The sequence below is a fragment of the Calliopsis andreniformis genome, unplaced genomic scaffold (genome assembly GCF_051401765.1).
Source record: "Calliopsis andreniformis isolate RMS-2024a unplaced genomic scaffold, iyCalAndr_principal scaffold0017, whole genome shotgun sequence".
Taxonomy (NCBI): Eukaryota; Metazoa; Arthropoda; class Insecta; order Hymenoptera; family Andrenidae; genus Calliopsis; species Calliopsis andreniformis.
The window spans coordinates 10,023,301-10,036,065 of record NW_027480429.1 but is presented as its reverse complement, the minus strand read 5'-3'; positions in this window follow the sequence as shown (position 1 = coordinate 10,036,065).

The following is a 12,765-nucleotide window of genomic DNA, read 5'->3' as shown; positions in this document are numbered from 1 at the left end:
CACTCTACGGCGTTGTTCCACGAGATCGAATAGCTAGGGCCTAAGAAGTGAACGCCAGAAGCATAAAATACAGTATAAATACAACAGTTTTTCCATCGTATAAACTGAATAATTGCAACCAGTGTGAAAGTTATGGTCATTTCTACATTTGGAGCAACCTAGGTTTCACTCTAGGGCGTTGCTCCACCTGATCGAATAGTTATGGCGTTAGAAGTCAACGCGTGAAGCATAAAATACAATAAAAATACAACAGTCTTTCCATCCTATAACGGGAATAATTGCAACCAGTGTGAAAGTACTGGTCATTTCTACGTTCCGGGTAACCTAGGTTTCACTCTAGGTCGTTGCTCCACGAGATCGAAAAGCTAGGGACTTAGAATTCAACGCCAGAAGAATAAAATACAATATAAGTACAACAGTTTTTCCATCGTATAAAATGAATATTTGCAAACATTGTGATAGTAATGGTCATTTCTACGTTCCCGGCAAAATATGCGACACTCTAGGGCGTTGCTCCACCACATCTAATAGCTATGGCGTTAAAAGTTGACGCCAGAAGCATAAAATACGATATAAATACAACAGCTTTTCCATTGTATAAAACGAATAATGGTAACCAGTGTGAAAGTTAATGTCATTTCTACGTTCCAGTCAGCCTAGGCTTCACTCTAGGACGTTGCTCCACCAGATCGAATAGTTAGGGACTTAGAAGTCAGCGCCAGAAGCATAAAATGCAATATATATATAACAGCTTTTCCATCGTATAAAACGAATAATTGCGACCAGTGTGAAAGTTATGGTCATTTCTACTTTCCGGGCAACCTAGGCTTCACCCTAGTGCGTTGTTCCACCAGATGGAATAGTTAGGGCCTTAGAAGTCAACGCCCGAAGCATACAATACAATAAAAATACATCAGTTTTTCCATCGTATAAAACGAATAATTGCAACCAGTATGAAGGTTAACGTCATTTCTACTTTCCGTGCAACCTAGGCTTGACCCTAGGGCGTTGCTCCAACAGATTGAATAGTTAGGGCCTTAGAAGTCAACGCCGAAAGCATAAAATGCAATAAAACTACAGCAGCTTTTCGATCGTATAAAAGGATTAATTGAAACCAGTTTGAAACTGATGGTCATTTCTACGTTCCGGGCTACCTAGGCTTCACTCTAGGGCGTTGCTCCACCAGATCGAATAGCTAGGGCCTTAGAAGTCAACGCCAGAAGCATAAAATACAATATCAATACAACAATTCTTCCATCGTATAAAACGAATAATTGCAACCAGTATGAAAGTTATGGTCATTTCTCCGTTCCGGGCAACCTAGGCTTCACCAGAGGGCGTTGTTCTACCAGATGGAATAGCTGGGACATAAGAAGTCAACGCCAGAAGCATAAAATAAGATATAAATACAACAGCTTTTCCATCGTATAAAACGAATAATTGCAACCAGTATGAAACTTATGGTCATTTCTACTTTCCGAGCATGTTAGTCTTCACCGGAGGGCGTTGCTCCAACAGATTGAATGGTTAGGGCCTTAGAAGTCAACGCCCGAAGCATAAAATGCAATAAGAATACAACAGTGTTTCCATCGTATAAAACGAATAATTGCAACCAGTATGAAACTTATGGTCACTTCTGCTTTCCGAGCAAGCTAGACTTCACCATAGGGCGTTGCTCCACCAGATAGAATAGTTCGTGCCTTAGAAGTCAACGCCAGAAGCATAAAATACGATATAAATACAACAGCTTTTCCATCGTATTAAATGAATAACTGCAAACAGTGTGAAAGTAGTGGTCATTTCTACGTTCCGAGCACCCTAGGCGTCACTCTAGGGCGTTGCTCCACCAGATCGAAAAGTTAGGTCCTTAGAAGTCAACGCCAGAAGCATAAAATACAATATAAATACAACAGCTTTTGCATCCTATAAAACGGATAACTGCAACCAGTATGAAACTTATGGTCATTTCTACTTTCCGAGCAACGTAGGCTTCACCCTAGGGCGCTGCTCCAACAGATTGAATAGTTAGGGCCTTAGAAGTCAACGCCCGAACCATAAAATGCAAAAAAAATACAACAGTGCTTCCATCACATAACAGGAATAATTGCAACCACTTTGAAAGTGATGGCCAATTCTACGTTCCGGGCAACCTAGGCTTCACTCTATTGCGTTGCTCCACCAGATCGAATAGTTAGTGCCTTAGAAGTCAACGCCAGATGCATAAAATACAATATAAATAGAACAGTTTTTCGATTGTATAAAACGAATAATTGCTACCAGTGTAAAAGTTAAGGTCATTTCTACGTTCCGGGCACCCTAGGCTTCACCCTAGGCCGTTGTTCCACCAGATCGAATAGTTAGGGCCTAAGAAGTCAACGCCAGAAGAATAAAATACAATATAAATATAACACTTTTTCCATCGTATAAAACGAATATTAGCAACCAGTGTGAAAGTTATGATCATTTCTACGTTCCGGGCAACCTGGGCTTCACTCTAGGGCGTTGCTCCACCAGATCAAACAGTTAGGGCCTTAGAAGTCGACGCCAGAAGCATAAAATACGATATAAATTCAACCGCTTTTCCATCGTATAAAACGAATAATTGCAACCAGTGTGATAGTAATGGTCATTTCTACGTTCCGGGCACCCTAGGCGTCACTCTAGGGCGTTGCTCTACTAGATCGAACAGCTAGGGCCTTAGAAGTCAACGCCAGAAGCTTAAAATACAATATAAATACAACAGTTTTTCCATCGTATAAAACGAATAATTGCATCCAGTATGAAACTTATGGTCATTTCTACTTTCCGAGCAACCTAGGCTTCACCCTAGGGCGTTGCTCCAACAGATTGAATAGTTAGGGCCTTAGAAGTCAAGGCCCGAAGCATAAAATGCAATAAAAATACAACAGTGTTTCCATCGTATAACAGGAATAATTGCAACCAGTGTGAAAGTAATGGTCATTTCTACGTTCCGGGCACCCTAGGCGTCACTCTAGGGCGTTGCTCTACTAGATCGAACAGCTAGGGCCTTAGAAGTCAACGCCAGAAGCATAAAATACAATATAAATACAACAGTTTTTCCATCGTATAGAACGAATAATTGCAACCAGTATGAAACTTATGGTCATTTCTACTTTCCGAGCAACCTAGGCTTCACCATAGGGCGTTGCTCCAACAGACTGAATAGTTAGGGCCTTACAAGTCAAGGCCCGAAGCATAAAATGCAATAAAAATACAACAGTGTTTCCATCATATAACAGGAATAATTGCAACCAGTTTGAAAGTGATGGCCAATTCTACGTTCCGGGCAACCAAGGCTTCACTCTAGGGCGTTGCTCCACCAGATCGAAAAGTTAGTGCCTTAGAAGTCAACGCCAAAAGCATAAAATACAATATAAATACAACAGCTTTTGCATCGTATAAAACGGATAACTGCAACCAGTATGAAACTTATGGTCATTTCTACTTTCCGAGCAACCTAGGCTTCACCCTAGGGCGCTGCTCCAACAGATTGAATAGTTAGGGCCTTAGAAGTAAACGCCAGAAGCATAAAATACGATATAAATACAACAGCGTTTCCTTCGTATAAAACGAATAATTGCAACCAGTGTGAAAGTAATGGTCATTTCTACGTTCCGAGCACCCTAGGCGTCACTCTAGGGGGTTGCTCCACCAGATCGAAAAGTTAGGTCCTTAGAAGTCAACGCCAGAAGCATAAAATACAATATAAATACAACAGCTTTTGCATCGTATAAAACGGATAACTGCAACCAGTATGAAACTTATGGTCATTTCTACTTTCCGAGCAACCTAGGCTTCACCCTAGGGCGCTGCTCCAACAGATTGAATAGTTAGGGCCTTAGAAGTCAACGCCCGAACCATAAAATGCAAAAAAAATACAACAGTGCTTCCATCACATAACAGGAATAATTGCAACCACTTTGAAAGTGATGGCCAATTCTACGTTCCGGGCAACCTAGGCTTCACTCTATTGCGTTGCTCCACCAGATCGAATAGTTAGTGCCTTAGAAGTCAACGCCAGATGCATAAAATACAATATAAATAGAACAGTTTTTCCATTGTATAAAACGAATAATTGCTACCAGTGTAAAAGTTAAGGTCATTTCTACGTTCCGGGCACCCTAGGCTTCACCCTAGGCCGTTGTTCCACCAGATCGAATAGTTAGGGCCTAAGAAGTCAACGCCAGAAGAATAAAATACAATATAAATATAACACTTTTTCCATCGTATAAAACGAATAATTGCAACCAGTGTGAAAGTAATGGTCATATCTACGTTCCGGGCACCCTAGGCGTCACTCTAGGGCGTTGCTCTACTAGATCGAACAGCTAGGGCCTTAGAAGTCAACGCCAGAAGTTTAAAATACAATATAAATACAACAGTTTTTCCATCGTATAAAACGAATAATTGCATCCAGTATGAAACTTATGGTCATTTCTACTTTCCGAGCAACCTAGGCTTCACCCTAGGGCGTTGCTCCAACAGATTGAATAGTTAGGGCCTTAGAAGTCAAGGCCCGAAGCATAAAATTCAATAAAAATACAACAGTGTTTCCATCATATAACAGGAATAATTGCAACCAGTTTGAAAGTGATGGCGAATTCTACGTTCCGGGCAACCAAGGCTTCACTCTAGGGCGTTGCTCCACCAGATCGAAAAGTTAGTGCCTTAGAAGTCAACGCCAGAAGCATAAAATACAATATAAATACAACAGTTTTTCCATCGCATAAAACGAATAATTGCAACCAGTATGAAACTTATGGACATTTCTACTTTCCGAGCAACCTAGGCTTCACCCTAGGGCGTTGCTCCAACAGATTGAATAGTTAGGGCCTTAGAAGTCGACGCCAGAAGCATAAAATACGATATAAATTCAACCGCTTTTCCATCGTATAAAACGAATAATTGCAAGCAGTGTGAAAGTAATGGTCATTTCTACGTTCCGAGCACCGTAGGCTTCCCTCTAGGGCGTTGCTCCACCACATCTAATAGCTACGGCCTTAGAAGTCAACGCCAGAGGCATAAAATGCAATATAAATACAACAGCGTTTCCATCGTATAAAACGAATAATTGCAACCAGTGTGAAAGTTATGGTCATTTCTACATTCCGAGCAACCTAGGCTTCACTCTAGGGCGTTGCTCCACCAGATCGAATAGTTAGGTCCATAGAAGTAAACGCCAGAAGCATAAAATACGATAAAGATGCAACAGTTTTTCCATCGTATAAAACGAATAATTGCAAACAGCGTGAAAGTAATGGTCATTTCTACGTTCCGGGCAACCTAGGCTTCACTCTACGGCGTTGTTCCACCAGATCGAATAGCTAGTGCCTTAGAAGTCAACGCCAGAGGCATAAAGTACAATATAAATACAACAGCGTTTCCATCGTCTAAAACGAATAATTGCAACCAGTGTGAAAGTTATGGTCATTTCTACATTCCGAGCAACCTAGGATTCACTCTAGGGCGTTGCTCCACCAGATCGAATAGTTAGGTCCTTAGAAGTAAACGCCAGAAGCATAAAATACGATATAAATACAACAGCTTTTCCATCGTATAAAACGAATAATTGCAACCAGTGTGAAAGTAATGGTCATTTCTACGTTCCGAGCACCATAGGCGTCACGCTAGGGCGTTGCTCCACCACATCTAGTAGCTACGGCCTTTGAAGTCAACGCCTGAGGCATAAAGTACAATATAAATACAACAGCGTTTCCATCGTATAAAACGAATAATTGCAACCAGTGTGAAAGTTATGGTCATTTCTACATTCCGAGCAACCTACGACTCACTCTAGGGCGTTGCTCCACCAGATCGAATAGTTAGGTCCTTAGAAGTAAACGCCAGAAGCATAAAATACGATATAAATACAACAGCGTTTCCATCGTATAAAACGAATAATTGCAACAAGGGTGAAAGTTATGGTCATTTCTACATTCCGAGCAACCTAGGATTCACTCTAGGGCGTTGCTCCACCAGATCGGATAGTTAGGTCCTTAGAAGTAAACGCCAGCAGCATAAAATACGATATAAATACAACAGCTTTTCCATCGTATAAAAGGAATAATTGCAAACAGTGTGAAAGTAATGGTTATTTCTACGTTCCGGGCAAGCTAGGCTTCACCCTAGGCTGTTGTTCCACCAGATCGAATAGTTAGTGCCTAAGAAGTGAACGCCAGAAGCATAAAATGCAATAAAAATACAACAGTTTTTCCATCGTATAACAAGATTAATTGCAACCAGTTTGAAAGTGATGGTCATTTCTCCTTTCCGGGCAACCTAGGCTTCACTCTAGGGCGTTGCTCCACTAGATCGAATAGCTAGGGCCTTAGAAGTCAACGCCAGAAGCATAAAATACAATATAAATACAACAGTTTTACCATCGTATAAAACGAATAATTGCAACCAGTATGAAACTTATTGTCATTTCTACTTTCCGAGCATGTTAGGCTTCACCCGAGGGCGTTGCACCAACAGATTGAATGGTTAGGGCCTTAGAAGTCAACGCCCGAAGCATAAAATGCAATAAGAATACAACAGTGTTTCCATCGTATAAAACGAATAATTGCAGCCAGTATGAAACTTATGGTCACTTCTACTTTCCGAGCAAGCTAGACTTCACCATAGGGCGTTGCTCCACCAGATAGAATAGTTAGTGCGTTAGAAGTCAACGCCAGAAGCATAAAATACAATATAAATACAACAGTTTTTCCATCGTATAAAACGAATAATTGCAACCAGGTGGAAAGTGATGGCCAATTCTACCTTCCGGGCAACCTAGGCTTCACTCCAGGGCGTTGCTCCACCAGATGGAATAGTTAGTGCCTTAGAAGTCAACGCCAGAAGCATAAAATACAATATAAATACAACAATTTTTCCATCGTATAAAACGAATAATTGCAACCAGTATGAAACTTATGGTCATTTCTACTTTCCGAGCAACCTAGGCTTCACCCTAGGGCGATGCTCAAACGGATTGAACAGTTAGGGCCTTAGAAGTCAACGCCCGGACCATAAAACGCAAAAAAAATACAACAGTGTTTCCATCATATAACAGGAATAATTGCAACCAGTGTGAAAGTAACGGTCATTTCTACGTTCCGAGCACCCTAGGCGTCACTCTAGGGCGTTGCTCCACCACATCTAATAGCTACGGCCTTAGAAGTCAACGCCAGAGGCATAAGGTACAATATAAATACAACAGCGTTTCCATCGTATAAAACGAATAATTGCAACCAGTGTGAAAGTTATGGTCATTTCTACATTCCGAGCAACCTAGGATTCACTCCAGGGCGTTGCTCCACCAGATCGAATAGTTGTGGTCCTTAGAAGTAAACGCCAGAAGCATAAAATACGATATAAATACAACAGCGTTTCCATCGTATAAAACAAATAATTGCAACCAGTATGAAACTTATGGTCATTTCTACTTTCCGAGCAACCTAGGCTTCACCCTAGGGCGTTGCTCCAACGGATTGAATTGTTAGGGCCTTAGAAGTCAACGCCCGAACCATAAAATGCAAAAAAAATACAACAGCGTTTCCATCGTATAAAACGAATAATTGGAACAAGTATGAAAGTTATGGTCATTTCTTCATTCCGAGCAACCTAGGCTTCACTCTAGGGCGTTGCTCCACCAGATCGAATAGATAGGTCCTTAGAAGTAAACGACAGAAGCATAAAATACGATATAAATACAACAGCGTTTCCATCGTATAAAACGAATAATTGCAACAAGTGTGAAAGTTACGGTCATTTCTACATTCCGAGCAACCTAGGCTTCGCTCTAGGGCGTTGCTCCACCAGGTCGAATAGATAGTGCCTTAGAAGTCAACGCCAGAAGCATAAAATACAATATAAATACAACAGCTTTTCCACCGTATAAAACGAATAATTGCAACCAGTGTGAAAGTAATGGTCATTTCTACGTTCCGGGCAAGCTAGGCTTCACCCTAGGCTGTTGTTCCACCAGATCGAATAGTTAGGGCCTAAGAAGTGAACGCCCGAACCATAAAATGCAAAAAAAATACAACAGTGCTTCCATCATATAACAGGAATAATTGGAACCAGTTTGAAAGTGATGGCCATTTCTACGTTCCGGGCAACCTAGGCTTCACTCTACGGCGTTGTTCCACCAGATCGAATAGCTAGTGCCTTAGAAGTCAACGCCAGAGGCATAAAGTACAATATAAATACAACAGCGTTTCCATCGTCTAAAACGAATAATTGCAACCAGTGTGAAAGTTATGGTCATTTCTACATTCCGAGCAACCTAGGATTCACTCTAGGGCGTTGCTCCACCAGATCGAATAGTTAGGTCCTTAGAAGTAAACGCCAGAAGCATAAAATACGGTATAAATACAACAGCTTTTCCATCGTATAAAACGAATAATTGCAACCAGTGTGAAAGTAATGGTCATTTCTACGTTCCGAGCACCATAGGCGTCACGCTAGGGCGTTGCTCCACCACATCTAGTAGCTACGGCCTTTGAAGTCAACGCCTGAGGCATAAAGTACAATATAAATACAACAGCGTTTCCATCGTATAAAACGAATAATTGCAACCAGTGTGAAAGTTATGGTCATTTCTACATTCCGAGCCACCTACGATTCACTCTAGGGCGTTGCTCCACCAGATCGAATAGTTAGGTCCTTAGAAGTAAACGCCAGAAGCATAAAATACGATATAAATACAACAGCGTTTCCATCGTATAAAACGAATAATTGCAACAAGGGTGAAAGTTATGGTCATTTCTACATTCCGAGCAACCTAGGATTCACTCTAGGGCGTTGCTCCACCAGATCGAATAGTTAGGTCCTTAGAAGTAAACGCCAGCAGCATAAAATACGATATAAATACAACAGTTTTTCCATCGTATAAAACGAATAATTGCAACCAGTATGAAACTGATGGTCATTTCTACTTTCCGAGCAACGTAGGCTTCACCCTAGGGCGTTACTCCAACAGATTGTATAGTTAGGGCCTTAGAAGTCAACGGCCGAAGCATAAAATACGATATAACTGCAACAGCGTTTCCATCGTATAAAACGAATAATTGCAACCAGTGTGAAAGTTATGGTCATTTCTACATTCCGAGCAACGTAGGATTCACTCTAGGGCGTTGCTCCACCAGATCGAATAGTTAGGTCCTTAGAAATAAACGCCAGAAACATAAAATACGGTATAAATACAACAGCTTTTCCATCGTATAAAAGGAATAATTGCATACACTGTGAAAGTGATGGTCATTTCTACGTTCCGGGCAAGCTAGGCTTCACCCTAGGCTGTTGTTCCACGAGATCGAATAGTTAGGGCCTAAGAAGTGAACGCCAGAAGCATAAAATGCAATAAAAATACAACAGTTTTTCCATCGTATAACAAGATTAATTGCAACCAGTTTGAAAGTGATAGTCATTTCTACATTCCGAGTAACCTAGGATTCACTCTAGGGCGTTGCTCCACCAGATCGAATAGCTAGGTCCTTAGAAATAAACGCCAGAAACATAAAATACGGTATAAATACAACAGCTTTTCCATCGTATAAAAGGAATAATTACAAAACAGTGTGAAAGTAATGGTCATTTCTACGTTCCGGGCAAGCTCGGCTTCACCCTAGGCTGTTGTTCCACGAGATCGAATAGTTAGGGCCTAAGAAGTGAACGCCAGAAGCATAAAATGCAATAAAAATACAACAGTTTTTCCATCGTATAACAAGATGAATTGCAACCAGTTTGAAGGTGATGGTCATTTCTCCTTTCCGGGCAACCTAGGCTTCACTCTAGGGCGTTGCTCCACTAGATCGAATAGCTAGGGCCTTTGAAGTCAACGCCAGAAGCATAAAATACAATATAAATACAACAGTTTTTCCATCGTAAAAACGAATAATTGCAACCAGAATGAAACTGATGGTCATTTCTACTTTCCGAGCAACATAGGCTTCACCCTAGCGCGTTACTCCAACAGATTGAATAGTTAGGGCCTTAGAAGTCAACGCCCGAACCATAAAATGCAAAAAAAATACAACAGTGTTTCCATCATATAACAGGAATAATTGCAACCAGTTTGAAAGTGATGGCCAATTCTACGTTCCGGGCAACCTAGGCTTCACTCTATTGCGTTGCTCCACCAGATCGAATAGTTAGTGCCTTAGAAGTCAACGCCAGAAGCATAAAATACAATATAAATAGAACAGTTTTTCCATCGTATAAAACAAATAATTGCAACCAGTATGAAACTTATGGTCATTTCTACTTTCCGAGAAACCTAGGCTTCACTCTAGGGCGTTGCTCCAACGGATTGAATAGTTAGTGCCTTGGAAGTCAACGCCAGAAGCATAAAATACAATATAAATACAACAGCTTTTCCATCGTATAAAACGAATAATTGCAACCAGTATGAAACTTATGGTCATTTCTACTTTCCGAGCAACCTAGGCTTCACCCTAGGGCGTTGCTCCAACAGATTGAATAGTTAGGGCCTCAGAAGTCTACGCCCGAACCATAAAATACAAAAAAAATACAACAGTGTTTCCATCATATAACAGGAATAATTTCGACCAGTTTGAAAGTGATGGCCAATTCTACGTTCCGGGCAACCCAGGCTTCACTCTAGGGCGTTGCTCCACCAGATCGAATAGTTAGTGCCTTAGAAGTCAACGCCAGAAGAATAAAATACGATATAAATACAACAGCTTTTCCATCGTATAAAACGAATAATTGCAACCAGTGTGAAAGTAATGGTCATTCCTACGTTCCGAGCACACTAGGCGTCTCTCTAGTGCGTTGCTCCACCACATCTAATAGCTACAGCCTTAGAAGTCAACGCCAGAGGCATAAAGTACAATATAAATGCAACAGCGTTTCCATCGTATAAAACGAATAATTGCAACCAGTGTGAAAGTTATGGTCATTTCTACATTCCGAGCAACCTAGGACTCACTCTAGGGCGTTGCTCCGCCAGATCGAATAGTTAGGTCCTTAGAAATAAACGCCAGAAACATAAAATGCGATATAAATACAACAGCTTTTCCATCGTATAAAAGGAATAATTACAAACAGTGTGAAAGTAATGGTCATTTCTACGTTCCGGGCAAGCTGGGCTTCACCCTAGGCTGTTGTTCCACGAGATCGAATAGTTAGGGCCTAAGAAGTGAACGCCAGAAGCATAAAATGCAATAAAGGTACAACAGTTTTACCATCGTATAAAACGAATAATTGCAACCAGTATGAAACTTATTGTCATTTCTACTTTCCGAGCATGTTAGGCTTCACCCGAGGGCGTTGCTCCAACAGATTGAATGGTTAGGGCCTTAGAAGTCAACGCCCGAAGCATAAAATGCAATAAGAATACAACAGTGTTTCCATCGTATAAAACGAATAATTGCAGCCAGTATGAAACTTATGGTCACTTCTACTTTCCGGGCAAGCTAGACTTCACCATAGGGCGTTGCTCCACCAGATAGAATAGTTAGTGCGTTAGAAGTCAACGCCAGAAGCATAAAATACAATATAAATACAACAGTTTTTCCATCGTATAAAACGAATAATTGCAACCAGTTTGAAAGTGATGGCCAATTCTACCTTCCGGGCAACCTAGGCTTCACTCCAGGGCGTTGCTCCACCAGATGGAATAGTTAGCGCCTTAGAAGTCAACGCCAGAAGCATAAAATACAATATAAATACAACAGTTTTTCCATCGTATAAAACGAATAATTGCAACCAGTATGAAACTTATGGTCATTTCTACTTTCCGAGCAACCTAGGCTTCACCCTAGGGCGATGCTCAAACGGATTGAACAGTTAGGGCCTTCGAAGTCAACGCCCGGACCATAAAACGCATAAAAAATACAACAGTGTTTCCATCATATAACAGGAATAATTGCAACCAGTGTGAAAGTAACGGTCATTTCTACGTTCCGAGCACCCTAGGCGTCACTCTAGGGCGTTGCTCCACCACATCTAATAGCTACGGCCTTAGAAGTCAACGCCAGAGGCATAAAGTACAATATAAATACAACAGCGTTTCCATCGTATAAAACGAATAATTGCAACCAGTGTGAAAGTTATGGTCATTTCTACATTCCGAGCAACCTAGGATTCACTCCAGGGCGTTGCTCCACCAGATCGAATAGTTGTGGTCCTTAGAAGTAAACGCCAGAAGCATAAAATACGATATAAATACAACAGCGTTTGCATCGTATAAAACAAATAATTGCAACCAGTATGAAACTTATGGTCATTTCTACTTTCCGAGCAACCTAGGCTTCACCCTAGGGCGTTGCTCCAACGGATTGAATTGTTAGGGCCTTAGAAGTCAACGCCCGAACCATAAAATGCAAAAAAAATACAACAGCGTTTCCATCGTATAAAACGAATAATTCGAACAAGTATGAAAGTTATGGTCATTTCTTCATTCCGAGCAACCTAGGCTTCACTCTAGGGCGTTGCTCCACCAGATCGAATAGTTAGTGCCTTAGAAGTCAACGCCAGGGAGCATAAAATACAATATAAATACAACAGCTTTTCCATCGTATAAAACGAATAATTGCAACCAGTATGAAACTTATGGTCATTTCTACTTTCCGAGCAACCTAGGCTTCACCCTAGGGCGATGCTCACACGGACTGAACAGTTAGGGCCTTAGAAGTCAACGCCCGAACCATAAAATGCAAAAAAAATACAACAGAGTTTCCATCATATAACAGGAGTAATTGCAACCAGTTTGAAAGTGATGGCCAATTCTAC